This window comes from Emys orbicularis, chromosome 1 (assembly GCF_028017835.1).
Source record: "Emys orbicularis isolate rEmyOrb1 chromosome 1, rEmyOrb1.hap1, whole genome shotgun sequence".
Classification (NCBI taxonomy): domain Eukaryota; kingdom Metazoa; phylum Chordata; order Testudines; family Emydidae; genus Emys; species Emys orbicularis.
Window position 1 is genome coordinate 14,925,064 of NC_088683.1, and position 25,911 is coordinate 14,950,974.

The window sequence follows — 25,911 nt, forward strand, 5'->3', positions numbered from 1 at the left end:
GCAAGTGTAAGTTACTCTGACGTGTAAACAATTTCTGCTGCTTATTTGTCTAAATAGCCATGATCGTATATAGTAATGTTAGTATAATGTAGCTTGTGCTGATATTAGCAAAAATAACAGGAGTACTTGTGGCACCTTAGAGACTAACAAATTTAGAGTAGCAGCCGTGTTAGTCTGTATCCGCAAAAATAACAGGAGTACTTGTGGCACCTTAGAGACTAACAAATTTAATAACAGGAGTACTTGTGGCACCTTAGAGACTATTTGTTAGTCTCTAAGGTGCCACAAGTACTCCTGTTATTTTTGCGGATACAGACTAACACGGCTGCTACTCTGAAACCTGTGCTGATATTGTACATCATCCAAAAATTCATTTCTGAAGGAGCAAATAGTTGCCTAACTCCTCACTAATTTTGTTAGTTGCAGTTGGATACAATATTCTTCACTTCCTGCCTTAAACTATTTTATAGCATTGAAATGAACAGACATCACATTTCACCCCAGAAGTGGCTGTGTTTCAGTGGTGAGTGCCTTTTGTCAAGGATAAGACACATACACTCTGTGACTCAGTTTATGCATTGTTTACAATCAGGATAATAATTATCTGAGTTGTAAGGTTCAGTTAATTGTTGACAAAACTTTTTGAGAGCCTCAGATAAAAAAAAAACACTATAGAATTAAAAAGTGTAGTTAAAGAAGTTATTATATGTTATATTAAAGTCCATTAGCATCGGGCCTTGTGTTTGTTATTAAAGTTAGTTGGAAAATTTTTGACAAAACATTTTTGTTGAGAAATGCTGATTCATTGAAATCAAAACTTTCCATGGGAAAGGGTAAGTTTTGATGAATTTCTCAACTTGAAAAAAATTGGCTGAAAAGGAATTTTTTAAATAGACGCAACATTCTATTTCAAAATGTTCTAAGTGAAAATTTCCAATTTTCCAGTTCAATACAACGTTTTGTTTTGAAATTTACCTAATGAGAATTTTCTTTTAAATGGGCAAAATCAAAACAAAACATTTTGAAATTATCAACATGAAAAGTTTGATTGGCCCAAGCACAAATGAATTCAGATTTTTGGTTCATGAAAATTTTCAAGATTTTGACTTTTTATACTGATTTGTGATGAAGAAAATGTCAAAATCTCACAAATTTTGGTGGGATGGAAAAACCATTTGACAACTAGCTTTATTTTTCATTCTTTAAATCTTATTATAATTGTCCAGTAGTGTTCTAATAATTATTTGATGGTTTGAATGTACTGTACATGCAATGGGTATAATATGATTTTTAAATACATTCCATAATTCTCATCAGAGTATAGTCGAAAATGGATATTTATTTTAATACCTATTTCTTCGTGAGCTTTTCATTAACTAACATACACATCTGATGATCATTCTGTGGATGTGTGCGTTTAAGCCATTTTTATAAAGTAATGTAGAATATATTTACTGCTGTTCATAAAGGGTTTGATATAAAAATGGCTTACAACCTGTTCAAATTCAGATCAGCTACATAGTTGTGAATATTTTAGAATTGCCTACAACTACCTTGGAGGTTTATCACATTATGCGTAGAAAAATATTGGGGGAAAGCACAATAAATATCAGCTCAGCAGCTACTCCCTTCAAAGACTTTCAGTTTTATGCATCTTGAATTCTAAATAGGTTTATTGCCAATTATACATGATGATGAAGCAGCGACACTGGGTATATGCTATATTTAAGAGACTCACACTAACAAATACTCTTGCAAATATATTTCACTTCAAACCAGGAAATCAATGTTGTGAAAATCCAAAAGAAGCCCCCATGCTTGCTGTTTTACTAGCTTAGCTGAAAGCTTGTAAGTATTCTCAACAACAACAAGGAGTTCGGTGGCACCTTAAAGACTAACAGATTTATTTGGGCATAAGCTTTTGTGGGTAAAAAACCCACTTCTTCAGATGCATGGAGTGAAAATTACAGATACAGGCATAAATATACTAGCACATGAAGAGAAGAGAGTTACCTCACAAGTGGAGAACCAGTGCTGACAGGCCCAATTCGATCAGGGTGGATGTAGTCCACTCCCAATAATTGATGAGATGGTGTCAATTCCAGGAGAGGCAAAGCTGCTTTTGTAGTAAGCCAGCCACTCCCAGTCCCTATTCAAGCCCAAATTAATGGTGTTAAATTTGCTTGAATTTTAGTTCTGCTGTTTCTCTCTGAAGTCTGTTTCTGAAGTTTTTTTGTTCAAGTATGGCTACTTTTAAATCTGTTATAGACTGTCCAGGAAGATTGAAGTGTTCTCCTACTGGCTTTTGAATGTTACCATTCCTGATGTCCGATTTGTGTCCATTTATTCTTTTATGTAGAGACTGTCCGGTTTGGCCAATGTACATGGCAGAGGGGCATTGCTGGCACATGATGGCATATATCACATTAGTAGATGTTCAGGTGAATGAGCCCCTGATGGTGTGGCTGATGTGGTTGGGTCCTCTGATGGTGTTGCTAGAGTAGATATGGGGACAGAGTAGGCAACGAGGTTTGTTACAGGGATTGGTTCCTGGGTAGTATTTCTGTGGTGTGTGTGTTGTTGCTGGTGAGTATTTGCTTCAGGTTGGGGGGCTGTCTGTAAGCGTGGACTGGCCTGCCTCCCAAGGTCTGTGAGAGTGAGCGATCGTTTTCCAGGATAGGTTGTAGATCGTTGATGATGTGCTGGAGAGGTTTTAGCTGGGGGCTGTATGTGATGGCCAATGGTGCTCTGTTATTTTGCTTGTTGGGTCTGTCCTGTAGTAGGTGACTTCTGGGTACCCGTCTCAATCTGTCAATCTGTGCATCTGAAGAAGTGGGTTTTTTACCCACGAAAGCTTATGCCCAAATAAATCTGTTAGTCTTTAAGGTGCCACCGGACTCCTTGTTGGTTTTGTATTAGCAATGGCCAAATGCAACTGCAAAATAAAATACAGGTTGTATTTGTATTTGGACCTGTTGTTTGTATTACAGTAGCACCTAGGAGTGCCAACCAAGATTGGGACCCATTGTGAACCCATGACAAGAACCGGTTCCTGTGCCCCAAAAGAGCTTGGCATTCAAATAGAGAAGGCAGACAAAGAATAGCTGGGAAAAAAGTATTTCTAATATGGGGAACTGAGGGGCATAGAGAGACTAGGGCACTAACCCTGCAAACATATACACACATGCTTCATTCACAGGAATAGCTCATGTGCTTAAATTTAAGCATGTGCATAAGTGTTTGCAGGATTGGGGCCTTAATGACTTGTGCAGGGTCAGATAGGAAATGCAAGCTGGGAATAGAACCTTGGTCTTCTGAGATACAGTCCAGTGCCTTACCTGCGAAACCGATTTCTTATTCATATTTAAACAAATTTTAGACTACTGGATGGTAACAAAATATTAATCTCAACTCTTTATTATTTGTGGTGTGATTGGCCAGCTAAATCACAGGCTATTGTTTCTGCTCCTTGCCTGGATATTGTTATTCATTCAAACCACTCTTAAAAATTCGACTTTCTTCCACAAAATGCGCACGAGAAGCAAGTTTTAGAACTTACTTTGAAAAACACACATGCCCGCATTTGTGAATTTCTCAGTGAATCCTGACTTCTAGATATAACCGAGAGCTGGTCAAAATGTTTTACATTTTGAAATTTTGACTAATTTTTTTAATGTGAAACTTCAATGAACGCTTTAGTTGAAATGCCAATCAAAAAGGGGAGGGGAAATTTACAATTTTCCCACAATTTTTCAATCCACTCTAGGGACTCTCTTTCATATTGTATATTGTATAGACCAGGGGTCGGCAACCTTTCAGAAGTGGTGTGCCGAGTCTTCATTTATTCACTCTGATTTAAGGTTTCGCGTGACAGTCATACATTTTAACGTTTTTAGAAGGGCTCTTTCTATAAGCAGGGCCGGCTCCATCAGCTGAGCAAGCTGGTGCTTGAGGCGGCAGATTGTTGGAGGCGGCATTCTGCCCAATCCTAGGACGGCACGGCCGCTTTTTTGTTTTGTTTTGTTCTTGTTCCGCTCCGGCCGCCCTGTAGGGGCCGGTGGCGCGGAGAACCAGAGCGCCTTGCAGGGCAGTCCTCTTCCTTCCCTCCCCACCGACCGGAGCGGAGCCCTCGCGGCAGGCGGCAGGAGGCGGCGCAGCGGGAGGGGCCATGTGACAGCGCCCCTGCTGTAGCCCTGGCCGCTCCCTTCTCTCTCTCTCACGCCCGCTCCTTCTCCCTCCCCCCCCCCAGCCGGTCCCCCTGCACCCGCGCTCCGGCCGCGCCGCGGGTTTTTATTTTTTTATTTTTTTTTGCTTTGCCATTCTGGCTGCCCCGTTTTTTTGTTTTTTGTTTTTGTTTTTTTTTGCTTGGGGCGGCCAAAAAGCCAGAGCCGGCCCTGTCTATAAGTCTATAATATATAACTAAACTATTGTTGTATGTAAAGTAAAATGTTTAAGAAGCTTCATTTAAAATTAAATTAAAATGCAGAGTCCCCCAGACTGGTGGCCAGGACCTGGGCAGTGTTGAGTGCCACTGAAAATCAGTTTGCGTGCCGCCCTCGGCATGCGTGCCATAGATTGCCTACCCCGGGTATAGAACATTGCATTCTTGGCATGAAATGGATATTAATAATAATGGCACTTAGCACTGCTCTGGATCTTTTTTCTATGGTCCCAATTCAAGAAAGAATTTAAGAACATTCTTAAGTCCATCCCTACTGAGGAGAGCACTTAAATTCATGCTTACCTTTAAGCTTGTACTGAGCATGTGCTTAAATGAATATTGAGGCTTTCCTGAGTCAAGGCCTATATAAATAGTTTTCCACATTGCTTATTAGCACATATGTATTTCTCTGGGCTTCATTCATGGTGCAGAGAAAATCTTATCATTAGAAACATAAAATAGTAAATTTGATAAAAACTCTTAATCTGATGAACCACATAAACTGAACCAGCCTAAATATAATTTTTATCTATACATGGGGAAAAAAGGAAAAGATGTGGCTTGAAAAGTTTGCTGCCTTACATTTTGTTAAGTTGTAACGTACACTATTTATACAAAGGGCTTCAATAAAATTGAACAACATTTATTTTTTAGGCCCGGGTTTTTTTTGTATTCTCCTTGGAAATAAAATTAATACATAAAACTAGACCAATTTTAGGAGCTAAGTAAAGACAATAAAATGCAGAGGATGTTGTTATTATTATTATTTTATTAAAAATATTGATAGCATTTTGACATCTCACATCCCGAAAACAAATTGTTTCAGTTGTTTTTATAAAAACAACGCTTTTGTAATAGCAGCAAAGGAAACAAATGAAACCACTATGAGAATGTGCTCATAGCAAGACAACATGAGGTAAAGCAATCCTGTTGTTCAAAGAAGAATCGGACACTTATAAGGATAACAGGACTATCTAGAGTTACAGTAATAAATATTTTAAAAAAGAAAATATTTTTGAGGGGATAGGAACTCTCATGGTGCAGGTTTTTAAGAACAGGTGAGAGACATGTCAGGGATTGTCTAGGGATACAGTCAGTGAAAGGGGCTGGACGGGATCAATGGGTCTCAACCTTTCCAGACTCCTGTACCCCTTTCAGGAGTCTGATTTGTCTTGCGTACCCCCAAGTTTCACCTCACTTAAAAACTACTTGCTGACAAAATCAGACATAAAAATACAAAAGTGTCACAGTGCACTATTATTGAAAAATTCCTGACTTTCTCATTTTTACCATATCATTATAAAATAAATCAATTGGAATATAAATATTCTACTTACAATTCAGTGTATAGTATACGGAGCCATATAAACAAGTCGTTGTCTATATGAAATTTTAGTTTATACTGACTTTGCTAGTGCTTTTTATGTAGCCTGTTGTAAAACCAGGCAAATATCTAGATGAGTTGCTGTACCCCCTGGAAGACCCCTGCATACCCACAGGGGTACATGTACCCTGGTTGAGAACCACTGGACTAGATGATCCCTTCTAGCCCTACATTTCTATGTTTCAGGGCTCAATATGACCTCTAGCTGATGGGGGGTAGGAGGAGACTTCCCCAGGGGCCGTGCCTGCTGTGGGATTTCATGCACCATCCTCTGAAGCACTTCATGTTGGTACCAGGATACTAGTTTTGATGGACCATGGGTCTGATACAATGTGATAATTCCTATGTTCCCAGTTTTCAGTAATAGGGCCTGATTGTGTTCTCTGCATCCATACCAAGGGTGACTTCTTCACACATAGATCTTCCCAGTCCTCTGGGTAGGAATCAGCAGCCTCGTGGCAGTATTCCTTCCTGTCTCCCCCCTGAAGCTCTGTGGATGCTTAATGGGTCCTGAGATCTACCTGGGGGGATGGGAAGAGGTGGGCCAGCTGTGGAGATGATGCTCACTGACCTTGAGTTGCTCATGGTGGAACAATAATAAAACCTTAGGTTGTGCTGTCCACCCCCGAGCTGCAGTGGCAATTACCCCTTTAAAGGACTGATCTTGCATCATGATCCAGGAAGGTGGACTGCTTTGCCATGGACTTCCGTGAAAACAGGGCAGCTCTGTGCAGCAGTCTGTCTGTGTGAATCACAGTGCAGGACTGGTGGCCTAAGCAAGCTCTGCCACTTCCATAGGAGCAGTGCTGCCAGGAAAGAGGAGCCATCAGTGAAGGAGATCTGGCACAGAGGCCTGTGCAAAGATAGCCCTGCTCTCCCGTTGATGCCTGAGAATTCTGCGGGTCTCGGGAGGGCAGCCGCACAGTCTGTTCTAGCAGGGAAAGAAATCCAACCGTGGAGAAAACTCAGAGGTGAAGCACATACCCATTTTCCATGCCTTTTCCCCACAGATGATACCACTAAACATTATTTCCATAATTGCAACATCCTCAGCTGACATAAATTGGCATAGCTCCATTGAAGTCAATTCTGAGCCCTTCTTTCTGAGGCTGGGCCTAAGATGCTGTTTTAGTATTTTATTAAGAAAGGGTTTAAATAATACTCCTAATAACGCAATAATAGAGATTAATAAATAGATGTTTTGAATACATGAACTCAAAGGATAGTTCTCTCTTTTGCTTGCTGATTATTTGGGATCTGATCCTGCACTCAGCAGATATTATTAATAAGTATTTGCCATGTAATTTGGACAAACCATTTGGATTCTGTGGCATACTATTCATGGTGCTTGATTGGTCACATGGTGGTATTCCCCTCCCCCCCCCCCCCCCCCGATCAGATGAACAGAACTTTTCAAACAAGAGACTCACAAATAATGAATGTCTACTAAAGAGTGAATCATTTTGTTACACACAAACACCCTGGTGAACAGTACGTATTTGTATAAAGTACCGTCATCGCCTGAATATTTGTGTCAACAAAAACCCATTCTAAAAAATGGTCATGAATGAATGGCAAATGAAAAGGTTCGGGGAACTTGGTTAAACCCAACAGAATTTGAAGGAATGTTCACAAATACTGACTCTGCAGAATTTAGCTGGGTCTATTATTAACAATGAGGTGCTGTGTTTTATTTAGTGGGAGGATTGTGTGGCCCAGCAACAGTAACTGAATACAGAGTCTCCTTGGCCCTGATCCTCCAAGGGTGTCAGGCATCTAGATGTCTTTGAGGATCTGGCCCCTTCATCTGTAAGACCTCAGCACAGGTTGATAGTGGCTGAAAGTTTAAATCTAGTGGCTTCTGTGAAATTAGTTGGTAGGTCTCAGTCCAGTTCTTACTGGGCATGTATGTGCTACAGAAACCATATCCACAGTTGACACTAACCAATATCTTTGTAAAATGGCCAAGGATTTAGTGGCTCCTGGAGACTTAACCACTCTACCATTAGACATGGTATACTTAATCCTGCCTTAGTGCAGGAGGTAGACTAGATGACGTCTTGAGGTCCCTTCTGATCCTACATTTCCATGATTCTATGCTCCTTTCAGAATGCAGTTGAAATATACTGGTGGAGTAGGCAAACTTCTGTAGCCCTTAGTCTGGTTAATGTACGCCAAATTAATTAACAAATTATCGCAAGCTCCTCGGGATGGGGATCAGCTTTTTGTTCTCTGTTTGTGCAGTGACTGAGCTCAATGGGGACCCGGTCCATGTCTGGGGCTCATAGGTGCTACTGCAATACAAAGGAATAATTTAGGGCCTGATTACTAAATGTTGGACCAGTCTTTCATCTCAGTTGCTCCTGTTAATAGTTAAACCAAGATCTATCTTATGTGGTCTCCCTTACCTTAGTATCAGAGCACCTCAGCATCTTTAATGCGTTTATCCCCACAGCATCCCTGTGATGTAGGACCATGCTATTTTTCTAATTTTACAGATGGGGAGCTGAGGCACAGAGAGGGTAAGTGACTTGCCCAATGTCGCCTAGGACATCTGTAGCAAAGAAGGAAATAGAACCCCTGGACCATCCTTTCTCTTGGTATTATGTTCTGGTTGCTGTATCTCTCAGCTCTATTAAGAACTCAGCTTGAGCATGAATCAAACCACTCTTAGCTGATATTGATCATCGTCTCCTTTAGGGCTTGTGATTTGAGTTACATAAAATTATAACTTGTCTAAGACCAAGCGTATATATTTTTTCATCCCCAACTCCATCCTCTCCCCACTATTTTTATCTGTTCCTCCTCCCTCTGCAAACAAAGGTGGATGACAAAAGAAGAAATACAATTCCTAAACCCATTTTATTATGTGTGTATCTACTGCCCATGCTGTACTTCTTCTGTGCTGGATGGGGCACTTTGGTCTCTGTCTATTGATCACCATAAAGCAAATTCACTAAGGGTGAGAGTGTAAATCACATAGGCCATGTCTACACTACAGAGTCAATGCCAGCATAGCTCTGCCAGGATACCCCCTCGTGTTTAGACACAGCATATGTTGACAGAAGGAGGAGTTCTGCCAGCTTTGTAACATCTCATTCCTGAATGACATTAGCTATGCTGACAGAAGCACTCCTCTACTGGCATAGTTGCATCTGCATGGAAGGTTTTGTCAGCGTAGTTACGTAGGCTAGGAAGTGTGATTTTTATAGTGTGGTTCAGGCTGCAGTCTCCTTTGAAAAGCCCAGCCTGCGATTGTAAATTAAGTACCTGGACTTATCAGCCCTGCCAATAAATAATCCTTTAAGGCCCCAACCTGGAGCCATTGGTGTCCTGCTGCTTGGTTAAATGAGAACAGGATCAGGCCCTGATTGTTTTGCAGTGAGAAATTCTGAATGAAAATGATTCTGAAAGGTACATTGTGGGTTCTGCATAGTTTCACACTTTGAGAGATCCCCTTGATTAAAATCCTTTCATTTTCAAATTACTTTAGTGCTGTTTGTCTTGCTTTCAAATGGAAACGTGCAAAACCTTATCTTGAGAGCATGAGAAATCTGATAAGTAAGGAGATATCAGAGGAAATAATAATAATAAAAAAAACCCACTCAGTCTAAACAAGAGGTGCAGATAATGAAAATAGACGGGTACTAATGTAATGTGTTAATTACACTTAGACTCACTTCAAGGCTCCTTAATGCTGCACTGATGGTGCTAAATAGCCTCCGTGTATTTAACAGAGATCTCCTTTCCTATGCTGTAAACATCTGCAGTCCAGTAGATGTAAAATTTCATCTACCCATCACGGGATTTCCTGCGCCACAGGGTGACTTCTATTGGATAACAAGGAATTCCTGTTTAAAAACAACAACCAACATTCTTTCGTGCAGGACAGGTTGGGACAGATTTTAAGCTGGTGTCAAGGGTTATAGTTCCACTGTGCAGCTATGACAATTTACACCCGTGGAGGATCTGACCCATAGAATTTTAAGACACCAGGAGGTGCAGATCTACGGTAACGCCACTAACATCACAAGAATTACTCTGGATTTACACCAGTGTGTCAGAGAGTGTAACTCAGCCTTAAGACTGTGTGAGGATTCTCAACAGAACTTGAAAACCTTGAAATGTGAGGTTTCTGCCTTATGCTGTTATTTCGAATATCTGATTCAAGCTCTCAATTAACTCCATGAATAACTTATCACTGAATAGAATACCCAGTGGTGTTTCTGGGATCCAAGCCAGGTCCTTAAGTGAAGTTCTGATCTACCTTTATTAGAAGACCACCGTCCTGAGTTAAGCAATCAATTCTGTCATTCCCTTATGAGGTGAAAGTTCCTTATCACATTCCAGTCTCTTATGGAGAAGCCCTACAGAATTTATAAGAAAATGCCAACTCTAATATTGGACCATGCTATAGGATTTAATAAATTATACTCCTGCTATTGTATTCTATTTGGAGGTTTTAAAAAACTTATTAAAAGTTGAGTATTTTCTATTAAATGTCATGGGCTTTAAAGTAAATTTTGTAAAAATCTATTGTAGGGTTAGGGTAAAAGTTTCAAAAGCACTTAAGCAACTTAAGAATCTAAGTCCCATTTTCAAAAGTGACTTAGGCCTTTTCTTCACTAGAGAAAAAGGTGTGTTCATAATTCATCTTAGCTCACATGGGGTAACTAACACAAGGTAAAACCTAGCGAAGAAAAGGCGATTTGTAGTTTTCACATGAGTTAGCAGGTCGAGATAAACCATAGGCTCCCCCATAGTCTTTAATTCAACCTGCTAATGTGCTGAAAATTACAGATTGCCTTGTCTTCTGTGGGATTTTACCTCATGTTAGCTAACTCCAATTAAGAACACACCTTTTTTCCTAGTGAAGATTCACCCTTAGGCACTTAGGAACCTAAATTTCATTGAAAGTCAATGGGATTTAGGTTCTTACATTACTTAGGTGCTTTTGAAAATTTTACCCTTAATCTCTATCCCATTCTATAGGATTTCACATAATGACTGAATCCCCAAACTAGTTATCTAGGTAGGTACTCCAGATTTACCCTATTATAGCAGATGAGAATCTGGCCCAGCACTTCTGGCCTAATAAGTGTGGCCCCTTGAAGAAATTGCACTACATGTATATATTTAAAATGTTACAAGGCCAATGCAAATCTGTATCCTGTTCGGGCTAGCCTTTAGAATCAACGCAGTTGGCAAAGTTCTTCTGTCTATGACCTCCTAATACTGTAATTATAAAGTCACAATGGATGTAATTGCTATATAAAACTTTCACATACCATGGCAGTACATAATCATTGAGAGTAAGATTGACAGGGTATACACTGTAACTTACTGATTTTCAGGACAGCTAGGCTCCAGGTAGGGTGTGTTATAGCAGGGGGTTTTGTGGAATGATGAAATGCAAACAGTCCTCTCTTTCAGTCTGGTAGTTTACAGGTGTGCCACCATGTTATCCATACCACTCTACAGCATTCTTTTCAGCTATCATCACCCCCAGTAAAATAAACTAGACTCTTACTCATTCCTGAGTTTATACATTGTTAAAAATTTACTGTCAGCTTGATTTATGAACTTGCTTTACAAAGTTCTGGGCTTAGTAGTGCATGACACTGTTCTTTTCGAATACCCTGAGCCCTCTTCTTCAAAACAATAATAATATCATGATGAAGACATCTTTTAAGGAGCTTAGGAGAGAAGGCTAGACTGACTGCTATGTCTAAGAACTCGCCACTAGAGTAAAGCTAGTTTTAAGGGGCTTAGTGATGGGTGAACCTTAGATAAATCAGAGATTCAGTCTCAATACCCCCTAGAGTTTCGTATGCTCTTTCTGAATTATCCAAGGCTCTTAGCTCATCAAAATTGAGTTAAAATGTTGATCGAGCAGCCTTTCTCATGTTTTTCTGAAACCCTCCTTCCATTTCCTGTTAGAACTGGAAAGGTCAGAGGCACAGGATGGTGAAAAAAAAAAGTTGTTTTGCGGGGAGGGGAGGAAGCAACATGAACATTTAGGGAGTTAATTGGCAGAGCTATTGATTTCAGTAGGAGCATGATATAAGCATGATATAAGTCCCACTTGGAGGTACAGCACAGAATGTCACCCTATTAATCTAAATGTTTCCCACTGCATTTGCTGGCTTGTTGCTGAGAGCAACTTCTATGCCTTGTTCCCCGAGTCACAGTAAAATTCAGGTTGTGCCTGGAATGGGCTTGTTCTGATACACCAAATTTCAAGGACATGTTTTTTTGATAACTTCTCATTCATGAAAGAAGCCAGAATATCACATCCCTCTGGTTTTATTTCCTACCTGTGTTTTATGGGGTCCACCCCCTTTGTTCCCAAGCAGCTATTTTCTATACACTTTCTCTTACAAAATGTGTTGCTAGCTTTGTGGCATCTTCTTGTGTTTTTACCAGCAGATGGATGAAATATATAGGGAAAGAGACTTTGCTTTACATTCAGGGAACAATTGTGCCTTTAAGGCAAAGTCCTTGGTATGGAGCATTGCCAGAGGCGTAGCGAGCGCACTCCGTACCCTCCAACTGGAGGCGGCCCCGCAAGGAAGGGGGCCCCTAAAAGTGGCAAAATAAATACCGCATTCCAGTTTCTGCATTGTAAGGGTCCCCACCCGGACATATGTTCGGAGGGGGCCACCGTTCGGAGGGGGCCACGTTCTTTGTTGCTACGGCCCTGAGCATTGCAGAGACACAGGATATGTCTACATTGCAGTGTAAAGTCAGAGTTAGTAGAACTGGAGTTAGCAGAACCTGGGTTTGTTAACCTAGGGCTTGAGCATCTACACTCATTTGAAACACCAGGTTAGGAACTGCTGAACCCTGGGTCCCAAGCTGAGGTTCCAGCATCTACACAGTATTATTCAGGCCTGAGTCCTACCACCAATATCCCAGACTGCTTATTGTCCTCCCAAAATGTGGCCACTCTAGTCCTTAGTTTACGGCGCAGCGTGGGAAAACTTGACTGTCCACCAAACTTGACTCTCTAGAGCACAAAGAAAGTTGGCCCTTGGAATTGTGGGATATTTTTATGGACTCCCCGAACACAAGTCCACTGGGGCTGCATTTGCACTGCAAAGCAATAGGGCTTGAACCTTTGGTCCCTTCTTGACCCAGGCTCAGACCATCCACCTCTGTGGGGTCCTGGAACTCCCAGTGCGAGCGTTCAGCTAGCACAATTTGTATATAGATGGAGGGGGGTTAGGTTTGACCCTGAGTTCAAACCCTGGGTTTACATTAGAATGTAGACATACCCACAGAGCCCCAGAGGGAGATTCTGGAGTCATTCTGCCTCAAACAATCTCAGGGCCTTCTGGAGCGCAGGGCTGAATTTCATGCTGGCAAGTGCTGGAGTATGGGCAAATCATGGCCTTTCCCCAGTGCTTAATTTGTGCTGGGGCTTGCCAGGGCTGAGCCTGGCACCTCAAGACTTGGCAGTTCATAGCCCTGGCACCTCTGGGCTTGCTGCATCAGTTATGAATGTGAAAAACTTGCTTGAGCCCCCGGAACCTCTTTCATTACAAATTAAGAACCGACTTTGCCCCTTCCCAATTGTACTGGGGATGCTAGCAACACTTGTGGTACTAACATGAAGCAGTCCTTGGGCTCAAGCGAGTGGAATGACAGCCATTGTGTCTATCCCCTGCCCAGACACCTTGCACTCTCTCCCCACATCGAATATCACGCTCTGAGAAGATTTACATGGAATTTTGGTAGTTTCTCTTCGTGTTGTGTGGAAACAAATCTGGCTTAGATGATTGAGGCTAGAATTTGGGTTCAAGATCAAATTAGGGTGATAATTTGGGTGAGATTCAATAACAACAAAATCTCCCAAACTGTTCTTGTCAGATTACAATCCCTAACTGGATATAATCTTCTTAGATTAGCTGTTCTTAGGAAAGTTCTGCCATTTTGGGAGACAATCTTGTGAGATTTCAAGATCATCTAAACCTACATTAGGAAAATACTGGAAACATTTTTTTTAAATGAAGGACAGACAGATAAAACTTTTTTACAAGGATAATAATGGGCATACACTTCTCAGTGTGAGTTCATGTATAGTTTATTAACCTGATTCGAATCTTATGCTGGAATAACTCCATTAACTTCATTAGAGTTACCCCTGATTTACACTGCCATAAATGAGATTAAAATCAGGCTCTTAATGTACTGGGGACTTCTTGTAATGTTGAATCATGTCATGAAAGGTTTCTACAGCATGCTGAACAAGTAACTGCTTGCAGAATTGAACCTGTATCCACTTATTATTTTAATGCTATTTTTAATGCATCATTTTTTTAATGCTAGTTTAATGCATTGTTGTTTTTAATGCTAAATTCAGACTTGTGATCATGAACAGAAATAATATACGGCATGGCACTTCAAAGATATATGTTTATCAACATTTGTGAGGCAAGAACTAGAGGAGGTGTGCCAAATGTAACAGGTAGTATAGTATTTTTAATAGACCTAGACTGCTTTCATTGTTTCTATGAATGTGCTTTTCCTACAGACAAATTCATATTCCAGAGACCCTATAAAAGTCAAGCCACAAGTCACATATTCAAGCATGGGTAAGAACAACCCCAAAATGTTAGATATGTCCATTATTAGTTTTCTTTTTACTTCAACTATCACTTTACTATCAGAATCATGCAAAGCACTTTTTTTGAGCTGTCATGACTCACGCAAGACTCATGAGAGGAGAACTGGGGTGGAAATGTACTAAATTGACAGGGAAGTAAAATAGATGTCTGTATTCCAGAACAGCAGCTCTTCTGACTCCTTGTATCTGCTGATCTATCATGGCATCAATAGGAATCATGCACAGAGCTAATTAATTTTCTTTAAAGCTGGTTGAGAAATTTTGAATTTTTTGACATAATATATTTTTCACAAACAATTTGATGAAAAAGACGTCCCTTTTTGGACCAGTTCTTCTCCTCTTAGCTCTTTCTTAAATTGCAAGTGCTCATTCCATTTTGTCAGGTCTCATTCTCATAGTGATCAGGAACCCTTCATGTGATCTGCTTCATGCACAGTTCTGACCGACCATATAAGGCCCTGTCCAAAGTCTATTGAAGCCAATGGAAAGAGTCCCTCCATAGCTCAAAACACTCTTCCAAGAAACTACGTCAATGTTTTTAAAATTATTTTAGTGAGGATGCTGCTTCTTATCTCAGAACCCAATAGACGGAAGCGCTACATCTAGATATTTGTTTTATTTTTTGTCTGTCTTGGTAGTGTTTTTAGTTGCTGAGTCAGTTTTCCCATCACTAACGTTTCGAGACACTTGATTGAAATATAGTCAAACTTGGTCATAGTTTTCAAGTTCCTTTCAAACATTCTGGCTGTCACCCGTAAATGTGATATTGGGGCACTATCGCCTAAATCTAGCAAAGCACTTAAAACTAGAACTAGAAACTTTGACCTATGCCAACAAGATCATGATAGGCTTGTGTCAGACGGTATTTTTTTTTATCCATGGCATTTTTAAATTATTTTTTATTTTTATTGCATTCTTCCTGGTCCAGTAGGATCCAAGGTTGGGTATTTTTTTTTATTAAAATGCATCTAGTCTACTACTACATTAAGGTGACATGCTCACTAATACAGGGGGGAGGGATAGCTCAGTGGTTTGAGCATTGCCCTGCTAAACCCAGGGTTGTTAGTTCAATCCTTGAGTGGGCCATTTAGGGGTCTGGGGCAAAAACATGTCTGGGGATTGGTCCTGCTTTGAGCAGGTGGTTGGACTAGATGACCTCCTTCCAACAATGGGATGGGATGGCCAATCTTTGCTATAGGTTTACATGAAGCAGCACAAATAAACATTGGGGTTTGTTTCTTCCCCCATATAAATGCTAGGATATGTCCACCTATATTTGATATGTTTTGTCTGGCTAACATTATTTTTATTACAGTAGCATCTAGAAGCCTCATCTTCAACCATTGTGCTAAGCACTGTACTAACACTAATGGTAAGAGATAGTCCCTTCCCCTAAAAGCTTACCATATAAGTAGACAAGAGAGAGAAACAGTGGGAGAGGAAACAGAGACACAGATTTTGAGTGACTTTCACCAAGCTACACAACAGCTCAGTAGTAGATTCAGGAATACAACTTAGGTCTTCCAGCTCCCATGCCAGTGCCCAATTGACTAGGCCATGCTTCCTGCAACAGTGGGGTGTTTCTGAAACATACAGGAAAGTCTATGGAAGACATTCATGTTTGCGGTTAAATTTGTGCATGTCCATGAGATACTTAAAACCCTGGCCCCATGGAAGTCAAGGGGATTTGTGTTATTATTAGTGGAGCCAGGATTTCACCCCGGCTTTCTAGATCTTTCTCCACTTCGTTTAATAAAGAACTGAAACTAAAATAATATTTTTTCTAGCTCATCAAGGTATCTGAGCTCCCCGGGATTTAAGGGAGCTTTCTACTTACTCAAACTTATATTGTCTTTGAATTCGATCTTTGTCTATTTCTACATTTTTTATAGGCATCTTTTCTGATTTAGCATAGCTGACTTTAGACCAGTCTTTCCACTATTACTTCTCTAAGTCATATGCTGAGTTGAGCTACAATTAGCATAACATCATCGGAATATGAACTGTACTGTATGTGAACTCTGGATTGTAAAAAATTGACAATTCCTTTAGAAGCACTAAATGAATCAACTAAAAAAGAAATTAAAAGAAGCTCTTAGTTTAGTAACCTATATTTATCATAATCACATAGGTATGTCAGCTACTGGGCAGGAATTGCAGAGCTGAGATCTCAACACTTTAGTTAATTTATTTTAATTGCCGTGTTTTTCTCTTAAAGCTGGAAGAAAAGATTAGATTTGATTATTATTCTTTCAAAAAGAATCTCCCATTTCCTCCATCCCCAACACACACTCACACCTCATCCTCACCCAAGTTGATTTTCTGCAAGGACTTTTCCAGTATATTAATACAGTCTCTGGAAAAGTAGACAGGATACAACCAAATGCATTAGAGCTATAACTTTTCTCAAAGAAGGAAATTCCCAGACACTGAACTTTTAAGGGTTTCTTGTCCCATGGGCTTTGCAAAGTTTGGTCTATATCAGAATACAAAGAAGACAAGCTAATAGCACAGTGTTTACCTACTTCTATATCTCCGATTAATCACTGAAAGAGCCAAAGGGATAGCCAATTGTAAACATTACTAAAAGCTACTGGTTGGCACCATTTGTTTTGCTTAGGGGGGCACCAGAAAAGACTGATTTCCCCCCTTTTGTTATTTGTTAAAACAGATACTGGAAATTAGTTCAGCTTGTCCTAATGTTTGATGATTTATGAAGTTATATTCAAGAATTTATCATACAGGTGGATTCTTAAGGCTGTATTTGACCTTCATTCACAGCTATGCAACTCCACTGGAGTTAAGGGGGCTGTATGAGTGTAACACGTAGTACTTTGGCCTTTAAACAGTCATTTTACCCCTAAATTTTCAGAACTGCACAGGCTATAAATGTATAGCTACAGAACTGTCATCTCCCATTGACTTTAATGGGAGCTGTATGGCTCAATTTTGTCCAATTCTCAACATAGAAGGGCTTGATCCTCCGACCGTTACTCATGTGAGTAGTCCCAATGAAGTCAACGGGACGACTCTTGTAGGCAAGAACTAGTACAATGAAGTGTGAGTCAGAGCTGCAGCATGAAGCCGAAAATGACCATTTTAAATATATTGCATAGATCCCCAAACCATACTGCTTATAAAGGCAAAACTATCATTGGCATTAATGGGAGTTTTGTCTTTGTAAAGAATATGTGATTAAAAAAAAATTGCAATAGTCATTTGCATGCATGCATACACCCCGTCCATATTTCAGTTCAAATGCTCTGATATAGTCAGGGGGTGAAATCCTGCCCCCATAACGTCAATGACAAAAATCCCGTTGATTTCAAGATTTCGCCCAGAACATTTTGAATATCTTGTTGAAAAAGCATAAAAGGGCTGACATGCTTTTTGTTATTTCCCCCCACCCCGCACCCCCCAGCCCTGAGCAGGAAAATGCTCCGCTTATCTTCAATGGGCTGGAATCTTTGGGAGTGTTGTTGGCTAATGGATTACAGGGCTGCAGATTAGGCAGCATTGACATGACTGTCTCTCGAAAGAGAATCAAGGACCCCAAGAACAGAGGGGGGGAGGGATAGCTCAGTGGTTTGAGCATTGGCCTGCTAAACCCAGGGTTGTGAGTTCAATCCTTGAGGGGGCCACTTGGGGATCTGGGGCAAAATCAGTACTTGGTCCTGCTAGTGAAGGCAGGGAGCTGGACTTGATGACCTTTCAAGGTCCCTTCCAGTTCTAGGAGATGGGATATCTCCATTAATTAAAAATTAATTAAAGAATTTCTCTTCTGATTTTTAAAGAAGACGAACTGAATGTGCTGATGTTTGAAAAAGTCCATCGGAGTGTCAAACTGGCCATTAATCTCAATTTGAATCTTTCTCGGAACTCAGCTACCTGTATGTGAACAGCATGCAGACCACTCACAGAGCCTGCTGTGTGACTCATATTGCCTAAGTTTTGCAATAAAACTACTGGGTACATGACATTTCTACCACAAACAAAGTACATTTACTGTCATGGAAATGTGCAAACCCTTACTCATGCTAATATTCCTTATGCACATTGGGCGTGCCATCGAGGGCCAACGTGCTTTTACAACAACTTGACTAAATGACCTCTAAAAAAAAGAGATAAGAGCAATTCTGTCTCTAGGTCCAGTCATAACCTTTGGGCTCTCTTTTGAGCCTGCTGACAAGCATGATGATAAAATCAGGAGGGACACTCACAGGGGAGCCTTACAAGCATCAAACCTCCTTGCACTGCAGATCTGCCACTCCCTGTGTTTATTTGGGGTTACATCTGCTGACTTCAGTTACGCAAATAAATTCTTACCACTTTTGGCTCGTCGCTGGAAGCACAGCAGAGCCAATGTGGCTGGAGGCGAGTGGGCTGGATTTCATTCTTCCTCATTCTTCAGATAATTAAGTTTCAAGTTCAGGGCCAAGTTCTACTCTCTGTTAACCTGTGCAATCCCACTGAGCACAATGAAGTCCAACTCCTCTTTGGGGCAGGGATGGTTTTCTTTGTTCTGTATAGCACTTCGCACAAAGGGTGCTGGTCCCCGACCGGGGCTCCGATGTGCTATTGCAATACATAGTAGTACATAATAATAATAATTAATAATCTACAAATACTGCAGGATGGGTTGGATCTAATATTCTAGTTTAGGCCCAGCCCTACTCATCCACCGACTACTCTTGTGATTTCTCAGCCATTTTGCTAACTCCAGTATTCCACCCTCTCTGCCGCTTTTCACACTCTCAGTGGCTTCATTCCCAATGACTCACTATATACAATTCTTTAGACCTGTGATTTCTTCCAGAGACTTGTTTAGTTCAACCGGGAAAGCATGGGATCCAGTGTAAACCTTCTCTCCCTTTTTCTGCACACTTGAGTCACCAATTTGAAATGCTGTCAGAGCACAGAATAACTATTTAGTTGAACACAATCACACAATTGTGTGACAAGACAAATGTAATGTAGAACACTGGGGAAATGTGATCCTAAACTCAGGGCATCCATCCTGCACTAGAACAGTTGAGAGCTATGTAGTTTTTGAAAGAGAGTCTCCTCTCGACAATTACTTTAAATTAACGGTACACTGCACTGAGCGGAAAATAAAGACTATGCCATTAAATCCTTCCACACTGGCTGGAATGGTTCCAGTTTGGATCTAAACTACCCTAAATAGTCCATGTTCAAATTACATAGTTAAAACTGTCTGAGCCTAACAAGAATATGAATCAACCATTTTTTGCTTCTTCCTCTATTTTACAAATCATATGTTGGGAAAGCCTTTATCCACAATACACAGCTATGTTTTTGCATTCAAAATAAAAACCTATCCACAAATATTTCCTGCAGCTTTAAAAACCAATGGCTACCGCATGCAATTGTTTCTGTAATCTATGCAAACTTCATAGCAAACTATTAAAACAATGAAATGTGCTTGACTTGCCAAGTCCTTTCCATGAGCCTGATCCAAAAATCAGCGGACATTGGATAAGGCCCTTTATAGGTACACTTATCTAATACATGTGGTAAACGAGCTCCCAAATTCAATATAACCTCTGGAACAGTTTAGCAAAGGATGTTGGTGGATTCTCTATCACTTGTAGTCTTTAAATGAAGATTGGCTGTCTTTCTGAAGCCAGAAGTTCTGGGCTTGATGCAGGAGTTACTGGGTGAAATTCTGTGCCCTGTATAACACATTTATAACTTGATATTTATCACAGTGCCTTCTGGCCTTAAAATCTCTGAATCCATGAGATGGATAACGTTCTAAATCAGCAGGAGGGCTGGTTGAAATTTTTCTGTCCCAAATTGGGGTTTACGAAGCAAAACATTTTGAGGGGAAATGTCTGTTTTCCTCAAAAGAAAAAAAAAAGGAAATTGGTTTTCAGCGGAAAAGTGAAAGCCTGAAAACTGAAAAACGTTTGGTTTTTGGACAATGTTTTTCCCTTTTGCTGCCCAAAACTGGGGGGGACCCCCTTATTTTGGGGGGGTTCCGTTTTTCAATGAAAAGTCAAAATTTTGAGGTGGGTGAACCCTCATTTTCTGACCAGCGCTACTTACCAAGTTTAATGTATTAGGCACTGAATTGTTTAGCCTGTTACTGGTTGTGATTATACTGGGCTTGCTTATGCAGGTAGGCCCTGATCTGCGGAGGTTCTGGAGAGGTTCTGAACAGCCTCCATTCTTGTTGGGTTCCATGGGGTTACATGGGCTGTAACTCAGAGAAAAATTTGGCCTAATGGCTTTTGTAGCTACAGCAGCAGTGTGTGCGGGCAGGGTTGTGTACAGAGGTGCATCACATCTGTGGCAATGGCCTGAGGCATTCTGTTGGTAAAGATCTAAGCCAAGTGCCTCTTAGGGTGCTGAGAACAGCCTCCGTGCTGGAAGTGCACCATGTAATCCCTTCAGTGCCAGCCTAAAGCCAACATCTAGTATACAGAGGGCAAGGGACTGTGCCCTCAGACCACTCTGGCTCCTCATTGTGGTTTCTTGGCCTGTAAACCATGACTGGGCTCGCACCAGCTGTGGTCATTTGATGATTTTGTGGTGTTATTGGTGGATGCCGAGTGAGTAGAGCCCAGTGATTCATTTTTTTGCTGGAGACCGTTGATATGGGATTGTCCTCTCGGTGAGCTATGTGAATTGATTCTGTATAGACGAGCAGGCTACTATGATACACCTCTTCTGCAAACTGTTTGTTGTGAATCAACCTTTGCTCAGGCCTGGCTGGGATCTAGTTTAATGTGCTGCAAGACTAAATGTTTGTGTACAGTGCGTAGCACAATGTGATTGTGGTCCATGGCTGGGGCTTCTAAGTGCTACGGTAATACAAATAATAAATACAAATGACATACACTCTGGGCTCACGTGTTCAAAAGCGCTCAGCTCCCATTTAAGCACCTAAAGTGTCCAGCTTTTCAAAAGCATGCAGCATGTTCAGTGCTTAGCTCTTGAACATATAGCCATGGTGCAGTGATTAGGCACAAGTCTCAGGCCTGGGAGATCTGAGTGCAATTCCCTGCTCTGCCACAGACTTCTTCTGTCACCTTGGGTGAGTCATGTAGCCATTCTGTGCCTCAGGCCCCCATCTGTAAAATGGTTTAATACTTTCCTAACTCCCCGGGGTATTATGACGCTGAAGTACCTTAAAGAGTGTGAGTTGCTATGGTGATGGTTGCCGCTGTAGATATCAGAGAAAACCTGGCCCTGATTGTGGCTGAAGAGCACCTGGAAATCTAGCCCTGAGCTCTTAAGAAACCCTGGCCCTCTACCTGCAAATCTCTATTCAGCCTCAACTAAGGGATCACTAATGACACCCTCCATGATACTACTGACCTGTTACATAAAACAGATCTGTACCACACAGACATTTGTGACTTGATACCAGAGTGTAGAATGGCCAACGATTGATTGTGACACCGGGTATAATTGTTAGAGCAGACGTCCGTCTGCAAAAGCCAGAACTCCTGGGGCCTGTTCCCAGTTTTTTTCACTGACATGTTGTGCCAACATCGACACCTCTGTCTGTGTGCCTTAGTTTACCCATCTGCCTAGTTGGTACAGTGGTTGCTGTTCACCTTTTTCCTTTCCCTTGGAATATGGAATAACTGTGGCAACTGTCTAGTATTTTTTGGAAAGTGTTCAATTTTTAACAGAGACCACTTTAAAATGATACTTGTACATCTCCCGGGGCTATTGTGAGGCTTAATTTATGTTTACTTACTGCTTTGAGATTCTTGGAAGATCACTGCTATGCAAGCTGCGGTAAAGTCTTCTCACACTTTATCGCAAAGTGTATTTTATTGTTTCATGCTGTAATGATTGACGAATGCAGCATGACTGATGTTTCCCTAAATCTAATGGTACAAACGAAACTGTGGGGATAACCCCACAAATTTTAAGGAGTTTAATTTGGCCCCAAACATCCGTCTTGTTTTACAGCACTGCTTCCAAAACATGTTGTCTTTCAGACCAAAGAGGAGAGAGATGTGCTTGACATACAGATGACAAACTAAGATTAAACCCACTAAGGTTTATGAAGCATGCTGAAGAAGCGATAACTATCTTTGACAAAATCCCAAGCAAAAATTATCTACGTCAAGTAAGATCTCCGATAAAATGTGAATATCGGAGTAAAACTAACTTGTGGCTTAGTTTCAAAGAACTTTTGCTGTGAGATGTGAACATTATCTATAATCTTACAACCCATTTCTGTACACTGAATTTATAAATTCTGATGACATGTGTAGTTTCCTATGATAGTTACATATAACTATAAAAGGGCTGGATATTAAAAAGCCTCTGCATGTTTTTGTGGTTTACTAAGCAACGTGGGGTACTTCTTTTTCAGTTCTCGTTTAGCTGGCATTCCTAGATGCATACTCAAATAGTTAAAGCTTAAGTAAAATGTCTGCTTTATAACAAGCTGCCCCATGGAATACATGTTTATAATCCAAGGTCTTCACATAGAATGTGAAAATGAAACTAGATCTGTGAGGTTTTCCACTCCCCTTCCAAAGCAGGATTGTTCCCCATGGCATGATGTAAGAGAGATTTGTCTAACTGCATTTCTGTACTTTCTTTGGAAAGCTGGTCGATGGTATCCCAAAGTTTTCCTGATGTTAACTCCAACCCAAACTCTCCCTTGCACTGTATTGTACCTATTTACCCACCACACTGGAGTTGTTCTATAGTTTTATTTAAGCATTTCTTATTGTTTTAGTTTTTAACAGGGCCGCCCAGAGGATTCGGCGGGGGGCCCCCGCTGCCGAATTGCCGCCGAAGACCCGGCACTTCGGCGGCGGGTCCCGGAGTGGAAGGACCCCCTGCCGTGGGTCTTCAGGGCACTTTGGCGGCGGGTCCCGGAGCGGAAGGACCCCCCACCGCCGAATTGCAGCCGAAGACCCGGAGCGGAAGAAACTCCGGTGGCCCGGGCCCCGCGAGAGTTTTCCGGGGCCCCCGGAGCGACTGAAGGACCCCGCTCCAGGGGCCCCAAAAAACTCTTGTGGGGGCCCCTGCGGGGCCCAGGGCCTGGGGCAAATTGCCCCACTTGTCCCCCCCCTCTGGGCGGCCCTGGTTTTTAAACACTGTGTGCTCCATGTTGGACAAAACATAGCCAGATACAAGTGCAGTCCCTGCCTCAGGGCTAATATAACACTGGTCTACAATTTTTGAGAAGTCGTCTGCTTCAGAGATAAAATGTGCTATTTATTATGTATTTTGATGTGCTGAATTCAAATATGACAATTAAAACAACTGATTGGCTACTGTTTCTAAGATATGTAAGTTTTTACATTTTATGTCTATGTATATTGTGTAGATAGTAGAGTTTTAATCATAAATTGTAAACCTAGGTCTTTTCATGTGTTTATGGTTGCTTTACATGATAATATTTCACCTGTCCTGTTTATGTAACACTTTAAAAATCAGCAAAAGGGTTATATAAATAAAATGTATTATGAAACAAAAGGCAAAAAACTATTATGTACATAGTTTAGTCCTATTCAGTGTCTACTCGGTGCTTCTTGGCTTGTCTCTTGTATTCATTAAATGGAGCATCTCTTGTCACTGTCCAGCAACAGTCTGCAAGCATTGATGGGCTCCATTTGCCCTGATAGCGTTTCTCCATTGTCGCAATGTCCTGGTGAAATCGCTCGCCGTGCTCGTCGCTCACTGCTCCGCAGTTCGGTGGAAAAAAAATCTAGATGAGAGTGCAAAAAATGTATCTTTAGTGACATTTTGCAAGCAAGGCTTTTGTATGCCTTGAGGAGGTTTTCCACCAACAACCTGTAGTTGTCTGCCTTGTTGTTTCTGAGAAAATTTATTGCCACTAACTGGAAGGCTTTCCATGCTGTCTTTTCCTTGTCATGCAGTGCATGGTCAAATGCATCATCTCGAAGAAGTTCACGAATCTGAGGACCAACAAAGACACCTTCCTTTATCTTAGCTTCACTTAACCTTGGAAATTTTCCACGGAGGTACTTGAAAGCTGCTTGTGTTTTGTCAATGGCCTTGACAAAGTTCTTCATCAGACCCAGCTTGATGTGTAAGGGTGGTAACAAAATCTTCCTTGATTCAACAATGGTGGATGCTGAACACTTTTCCTCCCAGGCTCCAATGACTGTCGGAGTGGCCAATCTTTCTTGATGTAGTGGGAATCTCTTGCACGACTATCCAATTCGCAGAGAAAACAGCAGTACTTTGTGTATCCAGTCTGCAGACCAAGCAAGAGAGCAACAACCTTCAAATCTCCACAAAGCTGCCACTGATGTTGGTCATAGTTTATGCACCTCAAAAGTTGTTTCATGTTGTCATAGGTTTCCTTCATATGGACTGCATGACCAACTGGAATTGATGGCAAAACATTGCCATTCTGCAGTAAAACAGCTTTAAGACTCGTCTTCGATGAATCAATGAACAGTCTCCACTCATCTGGATCGTGAACGATGTTAAGGGCTGCCATCCCACCATCGATGTTGTTGCAGGCTACAAGATCACCTTCCATGAAGAAGAATGGGACAAGATCCTTTTGACGGTCACGGAACATGGAAACCCTAACATCACCTGCCAGGAGATTCCACTGCTGTAGTCTGGAGCCCAACAGCTCTGCCTTACTCTTGGGTAGTTCCAAATCCCTGACAAGGTCATTCAGTTCACCTTGTGTTATGAGGTGTGGTTCAGAGGAGGAGGATGAGAGAAAATGTGGGTCCTGTGACATTGATGGTTCAGGACCAGAAGTTTCATCCTCTTCCTCTTCCTTGTCTGACTCAAGTGAGAATGATTCCGGTGCATCGGGAACCGGCAGTCCTTCTCCGTGGGGTACTGGGCGTATAGCTGATGGAATGTTTGGATAATGCACAGTCCACTTTTTCTTCTTTGACACACCTTTCCCAGCTGGAGGCACCATGCAGAAGTAACAATTGCTGGTATGATCTGTTGGCTCTCTCCAAATCATTGGCACTGCAAAAGGCATAGATTTCCTTTTCCTGTTCAACCACTGGTGAAGATTTGTTGCACAAGTGTTGCAGCATATGTGTGGGGCCCACCTCTTATCCTGATCTCCAATTTTGCAGCCAAAATAAAGGTGATAGGCTTTCTTAACCATAGTGGTTATACTGCGCTTTTGTGATGCAAAAGTCACTTCACCACAAACATAGCAGAAGTTATCTGCACTGTTCACAGAAGTACGAGGCATCTCTGCTCACTTTGGCTAAACAGAAATGTGTCCCTTTGCAAAATCAAACACTGACAAATAAGAGAGCACGACACTGTATGATTTCTAGAGCTGATATAGGGCAATTTGTTCAGCTTCGTTATGATTGCATCATCCATGACTTCTAGGAATAACATGATGCAATTCATGTCATGTATGACGCAATACCAGCTTCAGATTGCATCATTCATTGTTTTGCCTAAAAAGCAAGTACTGTCCAAACCCAGTCATAGATT